Raw genomic sequence first — 18974 nt, 5'->3', positions numbered from 1 at the left:
ACAAAAAAAATATTTTTTTTTTGTTCGCTGGTTTTATGATATTCCATTTCATATCTATTTGTATAGAATCGTCTTTTCGTTGTAAAGATTTTTTAATGCGAAAAATTGAGAAAAGGGTGAACAACAAAACAGCCTGACAAGGTTCTCTTCGGTCAAGCGATTATTTTCAGGAACAGAATTTCCAATATTTTCTTGGATTTTCCTACATTTTCCATAACAAAGTAACAAAAATCTTTGCTATCGTAACAAAGTCGCAAATTTCAAGAAATTCAATATTCGATTTCTTCGTTACCATCACATAATGTCAATACAGTTTGTTCATTTCATTTTTACACAGTTTCTAAAGATTGTCGATATGTCAGAGTTTTTAATGTACCCAGTCAATTAAGTTCTTCCCAAATTGCGCAATATTTGAATTCGCGATAGAAATTTTAAATTTTGCGCCAAAAATTCATAATTTGGAAAGAACTTAATTGACTGGGTACATTAAAAACTCTGACATATCTAAAACTGTGTAAAAATGACATGAACAAACTGTAACACCAGTTCACAATATACAATATACTGTAGGATAAGCGCCATCTATTGGCGACTAGTCGCTCATTGGGAAAATGCAAGGTAAATATTGTGAGGAGGTAATGACATATATAACCGAATCAGATGTGCGGTGGCACGAAGGTTCGATACAAACTCCATCTCATCCCTTTTTTGAAAGCAAAAAATGGAATAGAAAGTCGGGCCATCTGTTGTGAGGTAGTGAAAATATTTGTGTGAAATACAAGTAAATCGTAGTCAACCATTTAAAAAAAAAGATGTCACTGGCATCGAACTTATGTGCCGCGCGTCTGAATGGCATTACCTACACACTATATTTACCTTGGGAAAATGTATGAGTCATTAGTGATGGTTGTGGTTTTAGCATACCACTCGTGGCTTAGAGAATTCACAACGTATGGGATGTTTACACGTTCGTTTTTTGAACTATCTGAGTCGGTAGAGATATGATGAAACACTCACAATTCATACGATCAAGTGACTTGTGCAATAGCACAACAAGCCCACTAGAGACTTAGGTGCTCGGCTAACCCCCTTCCAATACAATCTAATCCAGTCCAATGTAATGTGGAAAAATGTAGAAAAGTACGGGAAAATGTGAGAAGATTATGTTTGGTAAAGGTCGACGCAGGTCAAGCCTTATCTGTAGAATGTTATTTGACCAGAATTTTTCTGAAACAGAAAAATCGAAAACAGTTCAGAATAGAACTGCTCCTAGGCTCCTAGCATTAACACTCACAACTCAAATGTCGATAAACCTCCATTTTATTGCATGAGTGTGCAATTTCATGTATTGCGTCATATCACTGCTCTTAGATATAGATCATCTACAAGCATAGAGGTAGACTACCTAGAGGAATTATGACCGAAATTCATTGAAAAATTATATCACACACACCACTAACACGAAAACGAGCACGAACACGTCAACTTTGACATTGCTTTTGACATTATGAGTCCCTTTACTTTTGACATTAAGAGTCCCGTGTACTGTCTGTACAGTACGCGGAGCTGTCACACACAAATTCAAATATATGATTTTTCATTTTAATTTGTCAGTTTGTTCTATTGAGAAGGCCCTTGTCTACAAGTTACGTAACTTTCAAACGTAACCTCACTTTAGTTTCGTCAAATGTGTCGTTCATTCAGTCATGAGAATATGTACATGGAGGCGGAGGCTGATGAAATCAAAATGGGCGTTGCATTCTTGGTGTGATTTAAAACACACAACACACTCAAATGTCTACGTCTACAAACATTCATGAATCGAAAATTGGTGGCTTTTTGACGTTTGAATTGAAGTACGAGTGTTAATGCTAGGAGCAGAGCCATGCGTTGTTAAAATTTTTCTGGAAGACCAGAACTCAGACCTGATTTACCTAAATTGCATACGGGTTTGTATCCAGTGAGTTAACAGATTTACAGTTTCAAATTCAAGGATATCTCTAAGCCCTAATGCTTGCGTCATTCAGATGCGTCTACTTTCAGCAATACTGGAACTGTTGATTTGATGATATTAATGAACGTTCATGTATGAAGCGACGAGCTGTTAAATTTTGAACGAATTGAAAGTGATGATCTACCCTTTAAATTATCTGACTTGAAGTCTACATGAACTATAGGCCATAAAGAGGATAATGCTTTACGCTCCCGGTATATTTCACAGTCGTCGTCTGCGTATACGTATGCTACGTTACATAGATGAGGTAAGTGGATTATTTATTATTTATGAAAATGGCTGAATGTGGTTCGTTCGCTTCTCTCTTTTTTTTCGTTTGCCGAGAATATGAAACGGAAAACATATTAAATTATGCGGAATTACCGACTGGATGGGTATAATACATACAACGCTTTCCGAAAAATTCGTTTTGAATACATCATACGCCGAAAATGTTAGTGTTATGTGTGCTGCTGTTGCTGCTTTTTTTGCTAGGGTTTTTTTTTTTGATTATGTGCAAACAGTCGGTGAACAACATATTGCTTAATAGAATGGTATTCAAAGCATTTCATCGTCAGCATAATGATTATGAGTATAACACGAAAGTGATTTTTGCTTTTAGCGAAATTATTAAAAATGAAGAAAAAGAAAGAATTGAGATTTTCAATCACGTCAAATTATGAACTCGTGAAAAGCCATCATCAACAAGAGGTGAGAGGAAAATTAAGATTTCTTAGAAATATTTTCCTTGGCTGTTTACATATGATACATTGTTAAACGCACAGCACTGCTCCCAGCATGAATACTGAATTCACAAGTGTCAAATTTGGAAACGAAAACAAATCATTTATTAGGAACAGTGTTGTGCTACACGTGAATGATTTGGGAGCGTACTATATACACGTGTCAGAAGCAAACGGTTGTCACATGTTTTTCTGTCTGGACTGGCTTTTTGTGTTCGACAATTATGTCGCTTGTTCTATTGTAGTCAGAAGCACACACACAATGCCACACGGTGCTTAATACGACAGCAAAGCCTTTGATGCAAAGCCTGTGGCTGAAAACAAACGAGGCATTGAAAACGTGTTTTGATCCTTGTTTTCATTACGAAATCGTCGCAACTGTCACATAGGTTTGTTCCAAGGCCATATGAATTGTCAAATTTCATCCAAAGGACCATAACCTCAATAATACCTCTGTGTAAATCGCGTAGGCGACGTTGGTCGATTTGTATGAAATATCACGTAAGCGACGTTGCTATGGATGAAATTGTCGTTGTTCGGGTTGTCAAAGTTCGTGTTTACAGTTACTTGGAACAAACCTATAGAGTTAGAAATTTCTCTATCGAAAATTGGGATTGCTGCGTCTGTCAATGAAAACTAAGACAAAAACACGTTTTTAATGTGTCGTTTGTGCTATCACTAAATACTGGAAATCGCAGCTTGGTTATCGATTCCATTACGCAAAATATTGCTCTTGTGTTTTCGGGCTGAAATGGGCTCAAAGCTCAAAACATACGGAAGGCGCGTTTCGACCAATATTTTCTTAACGAAACTATAACAAAGAGAATTTTGATCGAAACACGGTTTCGATTCCTCGTGTGTTTGGAGCTTAAAGCTCACTGTCCCACAAAAAGCAGTTCAGGCACGTGAAACTAATTAATAGTATACGTGAGTTTGCAAGGGAAGCGGTTAGCACATACGTACGTGAACAAACGAAAGTTTTTTTCAAACCAACGTAAGCCGCCAAACACATCAGAGAGATGCTAATATGACCAAGGCTGTATACTTTGAGGAGGTCACGCAGACCGCCATTTTATTAGATACGCGGGAACACACCACTTTGTTGGAGTTGGCCATTTAAATATCATAATATCAAGCAACCAGTCAACTTCTCTAAACCGATTCATTCTCCATCAATTTATCATTGCGAATTCACGTTAAATATAATTGTTCTTTATAAAACCTGGACTTTCCATTAATATCCTGAATTTCACTAAAGCGATAACTCTAACACACTTCTGATGATTGTACATGTGCAAAGTGGTGAATCTCGCACAGTCATGACTTTTCGTTACATGTCGTAAAAGGACGCATACTATGATCGCGTGTGCGAGATTCCCCGACACCAAAAAAAATTCCCCACATCATCAAGTCGACGGGAATCATCAGAGTAGGTGAATTTTTGTGTGAAATCGGCCATTTTATCATCAACTGTGGTGTGTAACCCGCGTATCTGTATCTGCGAGACCTCCCCAAAGTATACAGCCTTGAATATGACGACTGGGTCGTTTCGACGGATAGAGGGAATATGTCGAATGACAGTTAGGTTTTTGAGAGAGAATTCAACACAACCAATTTCAAAATCATTCGACATATTCCCTCTATCCGTCGAAACGACCCAGTCGTCTCTCTGAAACACATGCATGCGACCCGAGTCTTTGATTTTTTCTGTAGATAGGAAGTTCAATGTAACAGCGACAGTGGTACTGGTACGAGTGGTACTGGTGCAAGTTGAGTGATGAGTCATGGGGCATTGTACCAGTACTACTGTCGCGATGGCCTGATGAGAAATGGTATTTTTAAACTGATTATTCGTACAAAATGTCGAGTTACGTAGAAATGTCCCATTACTCTCTAGTTGCATAATCTGCTAGGTGTCTTCTTTCGTCAATCGTTGAGTAAATTTTAATAAACAGTTCCTCATGGCTTTGCGGTAAGTTGTTAAAAGTTAGTGTTCGGACAGAGTTAATTAAATTTTGAAAATGTTGAAGATATCAGACCATTTTTGCAACCAAAATCTTCGGGTCAATTAAAGTAAAACCGCAAATAAAACCAGCCGAAAATAGGCTTATGTTCAGTTTATCTACTCCCTGAAAAATACTGTTGAATTTCCCTTCCATTTACGTTCTGCGTATACCACAATCTATCTCTATTACCCAACGTACATCAATATCAATATATTAGGCGTGTTTTATGTAGTAAGAATGCGAACACCATTTTCTTGTTGTATATGGTATGCGAAACCGTTACACAACATAAATTTTCCGAAATCTTATTGGATTTTATTGATTGATGATATGATAGCTTTTATCTGACCTTTGGTTGGCCTTCGTAATTTGTCGGACGAGTTTTTTTTTTAGAATTTATCGACTTTTATTATTAAATGCTAAGTCTATGGGCTGTTATGCATACCGTCCGCTGTGATATTAGAGAGATTAGAGAGATTTATTTGTAATTTGATTTCGAACAGAGTATACTGTTCATGTGTCATTCTAGATCGGAACTGAACGTCTTTCGAACTAGTGCTTTAAAATGAGTAAAAAGGCACTTTCGTAGACAGTTTTCCCAATACTCTCACTAGAAAACAAACTGTCTTATGCTCAAAACAAACGAGGCATTGAAAACGTGTTTTGGTCCTATTTTTCATGACGAAATTTCCGAAACTGTCAAATGAAGTTAGAACTTTTTCTATTCAAAATCGCGACTGCTGCATCTGTCAATGAAAACTATGACCAAACCACGTTTTCAATGCCTCGTTTGTTTTGAGCATTAAAAACTCGAATTAGTATGTAAAATAAGTTCGAAAACAACTGCTTCTTCATAAGTGAACAGACTCACGAATCGTAAACAAGTAGCATAGTTCACAAACGTCTTTACCACCTTAATAAATCCAAGGGCCCTCTCACTAGAACAAACTGACAAATTAAAATGATATATCAAAATCATATATTTAAATGTTTGCGTGACAGCTCCGCATACAGACAGTTAAAAGGGACTCTTAATGTCAAAAGTAAAGGGACTCATAACGTCCAAAGAAACAAAGTTGACGTTTTCGTATTCACGTTCACGCGCAGCGCAAGTTCACTTTCAAAATTTCGTTTTCGGCTTGCCAATAATTGTTATTACAGTACGATGGAACAAAGCTACAGAAATAGCTAGCGCTGCACTTAAAATTTACCCGAAACTTGGGTTCCGTAATTTTTGTGATCTTTTTGAAATTCTCATTAATCAGTAAATTCGTAATTTGACAGTTGTCACCTTAATGATAAGAGTAATCCATACGATTGGTAACTGTTAAGGTGACAACTGCCAAGTTACGAATTCTTTAATTCATGAGAATCGACACTCTGCTGAAGATTTGAATAAGGCCGAAAACACACGACGTACGTTGATGGGATTGATGGTCTGAGGGGAATATCGGATTACAATGGTAAACGCAGCATTCATCTCACCAACCAAAAATTGCTCTTATGTGCAAGGTTCTGAAAAAACAGGTTAAGATAGCCTAGTGGGCGGGTGACACCGAAATTGATAAACACACTCAGTACAGATTGTGTGGGAAATCAACTTGACGAAAATGTTTTTTTAAGGAAAATTCGGAATTTTGTGTTTAGGAAGTTGTTCTTCTCAGTAAATAAATGTCATAGCCGTTGCCGCAACTTATGTGTCACCGCATTCGTGATCAACTCAGAGTTGTCTTAACCTGTCAAACACTATCAAACACTGTCAAATTTGAATTGCTGAAACTGACAAGTACGCTGCGTTTTAATAGTACTCTGATATTAACCACAGGGTAAAGAATGGCAAACGCATGGTAATTGTCGGTAATTGTGTTTTCGACAGAGCCGCACTGGCTATTCAGAAGCCCTTCGGGCGTTGAATGACGAATATTTGTAAAAAGCATTTCGTATGGCCCTTAGGGCATCGTTCAGAAGTCCAAATGACAAGTCTGACCCTCGTTATCGGCCCTATATAATTTCAATTTTGATGCTCAACGGCTCATCAAAACTTACTATGTGTTTCATTGCATCTATTGCTGTCTGTTGCTTTACTTTTTCCCACAACTGCCTATTTATGTCTTCGACACTTTCTTACGTTCATTTGGACCGTATGAAGAGTATCTCTCTTTATTATAAGTCGTAAAAAATCGCCATTTAAGTCATACACATAATACATTGTTGACATCAATACCATTATTTGTTACGCCTTCCAAAGACAATAAAACCATAGACAAAGGACCGAAGTTGATTCATGTAAAATAATTAGAATATTGATGGCATATATAACCCGTTTTCATTCGCAATGGCATTTTATGATAAATTGCTGCTGATAAAGTATGACAAGAAAATTGAGAACAGTGGCTCGTAGTTCAGCGAAATAGGAAGCGAATGACATGCAAGATATTATAGCAGTTAATTAATTGAATTCAGTAGAGTTAATCTGATCATCAATAAACGCGCGAGTTCATTGAGACGAAAACGTAATTAGGATGTCTTTTGTTAACAAAAGAGGATTGCAAAATCCTTTCACTTCTCTAATTATATGAATGATGAAACGCCGATTGTAAAGCTTTATCGTTAATAAATTTTAATCGAAAAACGCGAACTAGAAAGCAATTACGAAAAATAAAATTGAGCAAGATTACACCCAACAATATTCACAGCATTATGGCATTGTGTCAGAGAAACAACAGACAAGAACAACAACAACAGACAAGAACAAGCTACAACTTCACATGAACTTTTACTGAGAACGATAGTCACATCTAGATAAGAGTAAAAACTCCACAACAGTTACAACTCCCCAAGAGTAACAACTCCCTAAGAGTTACAGCTACCCAAGAGTTACAGCTACCCAAGAGTTACAGCTACCCAAGAGTTACAACTCCCAGCAGTTAAAACTCCACAAGAGTTACAACTTGATAAGTGTTAAGACTACGCAAGAGGTTCACTCCCCAAGTGCTACAACTTTACAAGAATTACATCTCCTTCAAGAGTTAAAACTCCTCAAGAGTGATAAGAGTTAAAACTACGCAAGAGGTTCACTCCCCAAGAGCTACAACTTTACAAGAGTTACAACTCCTTCAAGAGTTACAACTACTCAAGAGTTACAACTACCCAAGAGTTACAACTACCCAAGAGTTACAACTACCCAAGCGTTACAACTACACCTATAAAAATTTTGTCCAGCTCAGCTGTAGTCGTTGTACGAATGTACTGTACAAATTCGGGACAAGTACATTATGTTAACGTAGCAGTAATATTTACAGTACAGCTGTATCAATGTACAGTTGGGCGAACATTGGTTGTCTCATCGAAAAATAAAAGTTGTACAGAAAATATTATTCAGAGTTCATAAATTTTCATCTTTAAACTATTTAGTACGTTTATTTACGTCAACTTATTTTAAAAAAAAAAAAACTGCCGTCTGTGCGATTCGAACTCGGGACCTCCGACACTCCAGTCCACCACCTTACCCATGTCCCAACTCAGTACTTGTGTTTGGAAGACATTATGGGAAAGCTATCTTATAACATCGTACGTCTCCACTGTACTGTCTTGCTGAACATTAATGTTCAGTTGATCAGTATTGTGAAATTGAACTTTAAAAGTTCTCGTATTTTAATACTGTTGTGTGGTAATGTAATTTCCAAATGTTCAAGAAGGAAGTTTTTTTTCTGTAAATTATTTGTTAGGAAATTGTAAGACTTAAGTCTTCTTCTCCTATTCTATAATTCTAAGAATAAATATTTTGAAAGAAAAAGTTAAGTTTCCGGCAGATGGGCTTTTGTCACATATTATTTAGACACCCAACAGTCTGACAGAAGCTTATTAAAATTAAGGGTAGCAACATAGTCAATTTTACTAATACGTCATTACTGTCTCGCTCAAAAGCGGTTAAAACGCAACTAGTACTACACATGTGTACGTCAAATTTGTTATCCTTTGTTTGCAGACTTCAGTTTTTTCATTTCATGATTTTGTATCTTTTGTATGCGAATGAAAACTAAAAGTGAGAAATTTTTCTTAGTAAAAGCTGTTTATTCATTTTTTTGAGCAAACTGTTTGAAAATGTGTTAAGAATCGATTGCGTGGATTTACTTAATCAGTGCCTTTTTCTCACAAGCATCGAGGCTGAGATCTTTCGCCGGCTACATTTATGACAAAATTCGTGGAATAACGTGTGCTCCTTAAGTGCTAACTTTCGAACAGAAGAGAAAGATTAATATTTACGAATGTCAAAAAATAGGTTTATAGTGTAACAAATCATTTACCAAGTCATTTATTAAAAAAATTTCTTGAGCCTTCATTATTCAAATACGTTATTATTCAAAACTTGAATTTCTGAATTTAGTAGGGGGGCATTTCGTCAAAAAAAGTGATTTGCCTTCCTATGGATTTTATAAAAAATGTTTTGATGGGATTATTTTGAGTATTATTAGTAGTCAAAAAAACACTAATTAGAAAAATTCAAGGTCAACAAGGTTTTCTTTAACAAACAAAATTTCACCCGCCAATATAAAATCAGCGGTACAATATAAACACTTCATTTCTTCCATTATTTTCAACGGAGATTGTGTATAAAATATAAAATTAATTAAACAACACGACATTTACGTGGAATCATCATCGAAAATTAAACTTTCGCGTACTTTGTTAACGTAGGTACTAGATTCGAAAAAACGATTCTTCTTCTTCTTCTACATATACGTCGGTTCTTTATTCGTATGTACAAATGCACGCATGAATGAAGAACCGACGTATAGAAGAAGAAGAAGAAGAATCGTCATTAAGTGCATCTTGTACTTACGTTAACAAAGCTCGCGAACGTTCATATTTCGGATTCCACGTAAGTGTCGCGTTATTTAATTAATTTTATATTTTATATACAATCTCTGTTGAAAATCATGGAATGTCGCCGAAGAAACGGATTGTTTATATTGTACCGCCGATTTTATATTGGCGGTCGAAATTTTGTTTGTTAAAAAAACCTTGTTGATCCGCGACCTAAAAAATTTCTAATTAGTGTTTTTTTGACTACTAATAATAATACTCAATCCCATCAAAACATTTTCGCTAATAATTTAGGATGGCTAGACACCAAATGCCCCTCTACTAATTACAAATAGTTCCTAAATTGTCTCGAAAGTTCGTGCAGTGTTTAGTCTCATTTAACATTATGGAAGTTTTCACGACCACTACATTCAAACAGGCATTCATTCAGCTATAGTGTACATTGTCCATCTGAATGGTACTTTGAATCTGTCACAAATCATGTACTGCTCTGCTGTACAAATTCGGGACAAGTACATTTGTTAACGTAGCAGTATATTTGTTAACGTAACAGAACAGTAGTACATCTTAGCTGTACATAGTACTGTCATTACGTTCAAAATTCAGCAATTACGTACAATATACTGATATGCTGAAAACTAATGTTCAGCTGTGTAGTAAAAAGAACTGCACGGGTACCATACCCAAATATTTTTTTATAGGTGTACCCAAGAGTTACAACTACCCAAGAGTTACAACTACCCAAGAGTTACAACTACCCAAGAGTTACAACTACCCAAGAGTTACAACTACCCAAGAGTTACAACTACCCAAGAGTTACAACTACCCAAGAGTTACAACTACCCAAGAGTTACAACTACCCAAGAGTTACAACTACCCAAGAGTTACAACTCCTCAAGAGTTCACGCCATAAGTGCGGTCGAAATTCAAAATCTTTCTCAAGCAAGTCTTTCTAACGTAGCGTCATTTTCATACAAGGAAGCGTTAAAATGTATTTTTCGGTTCACTTTTTCATCGACTCGTTCACTTGAAATTCAAATTTTAGGCACACTTACGGCGTGAATAGTTAAAACTACCCCAGAGATACAACCACTCTACATGAAATTGAAATTAAAACGAGCCACTATTCCACTTGGCTAAAGTTCTGAAAAAGTAATAGCCCCTCAAGCCTTACAACTCCACAAGAGTCAAAATAAGAAAAATTCACGTAAATTACAACCCTGTTACAGCTACTATTCGCTCACAGACACTTCAAATTTTAATTGATGATAAGATCAACAGCTATCTTGTTTGAACACCTTTGTGAACTTTGAATTTCATTGACCTCTCCAGCACTATTTATCGCTCTAAACCACCATTATACCGTTACAAGACTTTCGCATTTAGTTGGCGAATGGAAGGTGACACCTCGAAACTTAAATTTTCCATGAATTAATGAAGTTATAAACTTTGGATACAAGATAATTAAACACTTGCATAACACGGTGTGTGTTTGTGTGTGTGTACGTAAGCAAGAGAGCGTCTCTGTATCAACATGACATAAACTTTATAATCGTCTCCAGTGAGTGGCTGGCTATATTTGTATAAAGCTGCAAACCAACATTGGTTTTGACTTACCTTTCGGTTCTATCTTCTCAGCAGAATACGTAGAATATTTTCTTGTCTCGTGGGATACCAGATAATTTATGAAGCATATGGAAATAGACTATGGGAAAACACAGAGAAAATTCTCAGGCGAAATATTTCATTTTCCTTTTTTGCCATGTATTTCCGCTGTATACAAATTGAGTGACCGCGTTCACTTTTTATTGTCAATTGTCTTACATAGATGTTTATGCGGACACCGCTAAAGTCAGAGAGATGCTAATATGACGATTGCGTCGTTTCGACTATAGGTTTGTTCCAAGGTCTTTTCGAAATGTCAAATTTCATCCACAGCAATGAAACTATAAGAGCTCGTACAAGAATTGTATTTCATTCACTCAAGTTAACTTTTGTCGCTCAGTTAATCCTGTCATAGTTAACTGTGAGGTTAGCTTCTCCACGGCCGATTTTGTCCGTGAAGAATTAACTTGTCAGTGAAACTTGACATTTCTGATGAAAAAAAGTTTTCGATTTTCATATTCATGAAAAATAATTATTTTTGAGTGATGACACTGTAATTAAATAGTGAAAAACAATTTATTAAATTTTGTTTATATTCCCACGGCAGTTGTCAAAATTCACTTTCAGTAACTCGGCGCGTTCACTGGGCGACGAAAAAATAGAATTTCTGTACGCGCCCTAAACCAGGTATGATCTGTTCATACAAACCGGAGGACATGGCGATTTCAGATAAACAAACTCACCACTCACGAGTTTGACATTCGACCATACATTGTGTTGACGTTCATTGATCCACAGAAAGCAACCAGACCTCAACTTTCAGGTTGACGAAAATTTACAAAGAAATTTGTTGACGTTTAGGTTATGTTCATCTTTGTGGATGAAATCGTTGTCGTTCGTGTTGTCAAAGTTCGGGTTTGTTAAAATGACAATTTTAAAAGTAAACACAACCCACTACATTTGTATGCTGCGAAGATTATGATTGCTGCGGTATTGAATTTGGCGGAAGAACCGTTAGTGAGGAAAAAAACGCCAACGGAATGTGTGGAGTGTGGACGTTAACCAATCCCGAAATGTTTCAACTCCAATGCCCCCTGAATTCTCCTGTGTGTAGTGAAGTGCGGTGAAATTTGTATTAGATAAATGTATGCATGTCGCTCGTGAGCATATATATAATTATGTACACGAATGTACGATGGTGGTTGGTATTAAAGTTATGCATTGTGGGTTAATGATAACTATGGAATATTATGGTAGTCTGGTGTGTATACATCCACAAGTTACGTGTACACTTATGTCATACATATATTCCAGCAACCCGTGTAGACGATATAACTCCATTTGAACGTTAAATAAATTCATACACCGAAAAGTATTTGTTCAAACTCGACGTTTTTGTGTTTACAATTATTTTAAATTATGCAGAAGAATATACACCCCAAAACCATCGCTCGAAATATACTCGAGGGAAATAATAAGTAAATACAATGCACCACAATATAATGATTTTCACTAATGGCATGGAAGTTGTTGATGAATATTTAGTCATATACACTTCTGAATAATTAATATAGAAAGAAGAAGAAGAAGAAGAATAAATTGTATACGTTCAGAATGTGTCCGAATTTGAGGATGACTTTGTACTCGAGTGTTTTCTGCTGCTGTCGAAGTTGTGTTTGAACGTTATTGCAATTTGGAACGGAATTTTAGTTAAATTAAAATTGCATAGCCAATGGGCATAACGAATAGAAATGCACTCTCCGGAGGCTATTAAAAGACTGTATTATTAACAATGGTTTGTTGCAGCAGCGAAATGAACTGTATTCAAATAAACGAATGAGAAATTCAAATTTAATTCAGAAATTATGGCATATTGACGACAATTGTGCGGTGCTTATTATTCGGAATTTTTTGATTACTGAAAAAGTAGTCACATAGTGACGCAAAAGAGACTTAACTCAAATTTTTCTTTTCTTAAACTGTTAAATTTGACAGTAGAACAAAAAAAAATTTGAATTAGGTCTTTTTCGCGAGGAATATTTTAGGAATTTCAAGAATTCAAAAGTTCTTGAGATTGTTAAGCATGATTTCCACTAAATTAAAAGTCCTCCGTGTGAGAGTCGTGAGAGAGCGAACTGTCAAGTAAACGAAGCAAAAATTAAAAAAAAATGAATTTTGCCTCTTACACGGAGTACTTTTTTGGTAAGTGGAAATAAAGAATTAACACGACGAGAGAAAAACCGTCGCTTGCCGTCGAATTTTTTTTTACAGCTACACCTGGATGATTTCTTTCCTAAATGAAACATTCTGCATGCAGGAACATTTGCAATTTTCATAGCTGTACTTTCATACATAACCTCACTTTAGTTTCGTTCATTCATTCGTTTGAATTAGATTTTTTTACAGTTAATTGAAACGTACTTGAAAATGGTCTATAGCGCAAAATTTTGGACAAAAGCTGGTACGCCTGTGGCGAGATGGAACATGTGAATGACAGTTGGCTGCTATGGGAGAGAATGTGATAGAATTGCATATAACATTCCCACGTCGTTTAGGAAAAACCTTGTTCGTAACTTATGCTAAAAGGCCTTTTCAGCGAACTCTCTCTCTCTCTCTCTCTCTCTCTTTAGCGTTAGGAAATAGTTATTCTCGCAGCTGGATTCAGAAAACGTTGTATGCAACATTTTGCGAAATGGGGGTTTTTCGTCGCACGGTTACAAATTAATTGAAAATTTTGCATATTATGATGCTGAGTGGCATAAATAACTATTTCACAGCTCAGTAGGAAAGATATAAAATTTTATCATCTCCTTCTTTGGAATTTGTTTGCCCTTAGATTAACTGATGAGGTGTTTCGTCTATTTTAGTTGTTCTAAGTACACGCAATCACGGCAGAAAAGTTGTTGTTTTTTAGAACATTAAATCCTTGGTACGAAAGGCATTATTTCCCAAATTATGTCCTGACAGTGGCAAATTACTTGACACCTCACCGATTGTGTTAAATTTTATCAAACTATGTCCAACCACCCGAATATTTAAATAATAATCTCTCGTCACCAACGAAATTCGACCGCACCATATAATCACAACCCCACCACCCCCCAAATCAATTTTGTAAAATCATCAGAAACTAAAAACCAACGGCGAAAAAGAACCAACAACAACCACGCAACGTTTGATACACAAATAAATTGAGTTAAATCGACATGCTTGCCTCCATATCATGTTATAAAACTGATTCATCCGGTTTCAATCTATCATCGGGTGTGTGTGTGTGTGTGTGTAACGGCATAAAAGGTTTTCATGAGGTGTCTGTATCCTTTCTCCATTTTATTATTTCGACAATAACAAAGCTTCTTCTATAGCTTTTCGCATAGCATGAATGGAGTGTGTTTGTGTGTGCGTAGCGTAGTGTATACGGTAAAAGGTAACCCAATCCTGAAAAGCGTCATTAATTCCACCCATAATTTTTCAATGTCAATTTATATGTTAGTCTAACAAACACGCAACAACCATTCTAATAATTGTCGGCAATATTTTTCTCTCTATACCATCGCCCCTGGAAAACTAAAAGCGAAAACCTTTCATACACGAACGGGAGAACATGCCTTTAACGGTGTGATATTGTTTTATACCGGTAGTGTAGTAAGGAAGACGTATTAAATGTTGAACAATGTAATGTATGGAATGGCAGAGAGAGGGTGCATATATGGTGGCATGTGTGTATGTTGTGTGTTGCTATTCTCGGTATGAATATTATGTTGTGTGTAAGTATGTACGTACATATGGATGAGAGTGGAAATATTTTCGTAAAGAAAAACGTTGCGTGACTTCAATTATTAAATAAGTTTTGTTGAACAGCATTGTACTTGTATGGCCTTGGAATTATTGATGTTAGGTAGAGATTGGATAAAGCTTCCGTTCCGTACGGTTCGAAATAAAGTTGGTTTACATTCACGTTTACTGATTTGTGTCACGACAATCGAATTCGTCAACGGAAAAGAAATTTCGTATGAAACATTACGGTGGAACGATTCACTTCAGGACGATAAGTTACCCAAGTGCACAAGTGCAAACAGGCAAATGACCACCCAACCACATTTTTGAAAGCAATTATGTTTTCTTTCATTTCGTTTATGATTCGCTAGAAGTGTACATGCAGAAAAGAATGACTAGCCTCATAGAGATTTCGTTTCTATTGTCACAATAGACGCGGCATTTTTAAACGGAACTTTTTAGACCTTTCATTTCGTTTATAATTCGCTAGCCGTATATGTACAGAAAGGTATGACTGCCCTCCTAGAGACTTTGTTTCTATTCGTCACATGAGATTATTGTTGTAAGCATTTTGATTCAGTCAACAATTTGGTTAATTTAACCAAAACAAAGACATTTTGGTGCACAGAACCGGAAGTCGATCCACCCTACATCACACCTGTTTATTACATTTACATAACTAAGAAAGTCGACATACCGTAAGTGGTAAATTCTTCTCGTTGATCGACTTTTTATACAAGCCGGTTAACTACAATATAACTTCCCCCAACAGCAAATTTTCGGGAAAATATCGTTTCTAAATCTCAATATGGGTGATAGACCAAAAAAATTTGTAGAAAAAAAATTCTTTCCGATAATGTGACACGCACACTATGGATGGATGGATGGGGGAATAATGCGGAAAGAATAAAAACAAAAATGGAAAAAAATTCTTCTTCATCTTTTTTTTAACAAAATAGAAGAAAGTCTGCACGAACAGTCACAAATTTAAGTTCCATTAACCTTTTAACCCCAACCAATGTTCGCTATTGAGTCTGGTTCAAGCTGTCGAAACATTTGCTTGTGAATTCAAGCTGAGTCGTTTTTTGTCTTCAGCAATTCATGGAAATAACACAAAAGTTTTTGAATATTTTAATGACTTAAACTTGTGTTTTCTGTAAATTTTCGTAACTCAAGGCGTTACTGAGTTCAATATTTACGCGGAAACAAGCTCCCAGTTCTAGAACTTAAGCATTCTGAAGGATTTCTGATTTTTTTTTTTTGGGATTCTCTTCTGGATTTATTGAATTATTGAGGTGGTAGTAGGTAAGTTCCTAAAATTCTGTCACTGCACCTGGTCACCATGGTCCTAGCTTTAGAACTTAAGTATTCTGAAGGATTTCTGAGGTTTTGTTTTAGGATTATTGGCTATTGGGGTTGTAGTATAGTATGTTGGTTCTCAAAATTCCTCCATCTAACATGGTTCCCAATCGGTAGCTCCATCCAACATGGTCTACAATCGCTAGACGCTAGCTCTTATAGCTCTTTAAATTCTCTATAAACCTTCCGAAGAAAGCTTTTGCGAAGTTACAGTCTTGCTATCGGTTTCGGCGATTTTCCTGGTTGTTGTTTCTTCGCTGGTAGCGTGAATCAACTTTCTTCATTTTTTCCACCATTTTGGATTCAACTGTCAAAAAAGAACTTTTTTCTACAATTTATCCTTTGGATGTAGATTTACATCTCTTCTCGTTTACGTAGGAAAATTCTAAAAAAAAGTGACAAACCGGCAGCTCAAGCGTGAATGATTGAGTTGCCGTCATTGCCCCACCTCAATTTAGAATCAGGAATCAATATGAAACAACCTGTTAGAACAATTTCGTAAGATGCCCGATCTAGCCATTTCTTCAGCCTTAGCAGGTCAACTAAAAGCAATGTCCTTAGGACTACACTGTTTACGGAAGCCAGATTTGCTGCTTTCTTTCACACATATCAAATGGACATTTTTCTTGTGACTGGAGTGTGACGGGCACGTATGGGGAGATTACTAAATTGTGTTTCGATAAGGTTAACATGACCGTTATTAGGTCCAGATTGACTTAACATAATTCCGTTGGTTAATTACAGGCTATGCCGGAACACAAGCGTATAAAAGAAATGCTGCCATTGTTCATTAAACTTGTGAACAATAAAAGTGAAATTCCCCTTTTAAATCCAGCAGACAGCTATTCAAATTTAACATCGAAAAATTTTTGCCTTCTCGGTGAGATAGCCATATTATATAACACATTTAAAGCTCACTCACAAGCCATTAACATCTAGGAGATTATTTAAGAGAAGAAAGAAAAAAACTTTTCCCACAGATTTTTCAATTCTTTTCTAATTTTCCCTTCTTTCTTCAGTCATTTCATACGCTCGTTCTTTTTACAGCGATGAGACTGTACAATTTTTCTTATTTCTTTTGCTGTGCAGACTAACCCGGCGTAGTGGGGGTAGGGCAGGAGGAAGGTGGTGTTTTTACAAGTGAAGCAAGACAATCGGGCGGAAGTATTTGTTGGGTATGAGAAATTGTTCGTGTTACTTGTCTTAAAGAAATGTTGCAATTGGGAAATGAAATGCTCATTGGTTTATTTGTTGATTATAGCGTAGCGAGGGTGAGGTGCTAGATTATAGGTTGACGGATTTACATAAAGTAGGGCGAACAAAAGAAGTGTTAAATGAAAAGAAGAAGAAACATTATCGTATTAATTATGGTAGAGGTTGTGCTAATGGCTCTTTGTACATTTTGGATTAAAATTATTTTGATTGCTTTAGTAAGTAAGCGAATTTGGAATGATTGTTTGTGTACTGAGACTGCGAGTAGATTCACAACGATGCAATATTTTGCGAAAGGACATCTATAAATTAGGTGAGCCCCGGAGGGAAACGGAATTCGACATTGGTTTCTGATTAGAGATACAGATAACGGAATTTGTAATTGCTACAAAATAGAGGGATAGGGGTCAAAAATGCTGACTAATTTTCTGGGGTTCGAGGAAACCTTTTGTCTAATTAGTGTCTATAAGCAAATATTGTTCAGTACTAGGGTGTGTCGATTTCAATTTTTTTTTTTAGTGATTCCGGATTCCGCACTAGCGCGATGCACCCTCGCACTAGCAATAATAATCAGCAAAACGTTTTTTTTTATAAGTCAATATAAGCTTGCACCGTCACTTTTTCAAAAATTTTCGAGCTACATGAGATAGCTGGATTATGGGTCTGCACCAAAAAAAATCTACAGATGCTTTTGCAGAGTTTTCACTCTGTACGGCATCTAGAGGGTCTACTAGAACATACAAAAATTAAAAAAAGTCAAAAAAATGTTTTACCGTCATTTTGGTATAGCACCAAGTTTCACCGAGGTGGAATTTTCAAGAATTTTGTACGTGAAAAAATCATCTCTTCTGGGTAAATTTTATTCAAACTAATGTTGTGATAGCTCATTTTAAAGGTAAAAGAGCGGAGAATCTAGAGGAAAGAAAATCTTGGATGCAGGCTCCCCTGACCGAGAAATATTACTCGAATAGACAAATACGATTTTTAGCTTATGTTTGACAAAACCTTTTTTATCGCACAGACACACAATTAAATGCAGAAAATGTTTCTTTATTGTGTAGATTACTGGTTTACAAATTGTTTTTTTGTATCGAATGAGGACATAAGTTGACGTGAATGAAATATAGATCTGATTTGACCGTCTCTTCGTGTATATCCTGCAACTTTAAGGCTGGTTTCGGTCACTACTTTCACACAGCGTTCCACCGCTTGGGTGTGATTCGGCAGGCGAAATCCGGCGTAATTCCACAAATCGGAATTGCTACCGTTTTTTGCTAGGTCCTTAAGTTGGGACTCAGAGAACTTGCTCGTTAAAGGTGGTTCTGTTATTTTGTTTGAGTTCCACTTGATAAGGTTGGAGTAGGTTTTGGCTTGAAAGTTAATTTGAGGAACTTTAAATTGTCGGGAAGAGACGGTCAAATCAGATCTATATTTCATTCACGTCAACTTATG

General features: G+C 36.3%; 1 protein-coding gene across 1 annotated transcript in view; it reads right to left on the bottom strand.

The window, feature by feature from the left end:
- Nucleotides 1–18974, bottom strand: part of LOC119077505 (CCN family member 2) — a 74703-nt gene that overhangs the window by 36126 nt on the left and 19603 nt on the right. The window lies entirely within an intron of this gene.

The sequence above is a fragment of the Bradysia coprophila genome, unplaced genomic scaffold (assembly GCF_014529535.1).
Source record: "Bradysia coprophila strain Holo2 unplaced genomic scaffold, BU_Bcop_v1 contig_235, whole genome shotgun sequence".
NCBI lineage: Eukaryota > Metazoa > Arthropoda > Insecta > Diptera > Sciaridae > Bradysia > Bradysia coprophila.
This window is presented reverse-complemented; position numbering and strand designations above follow the sequence as displayed.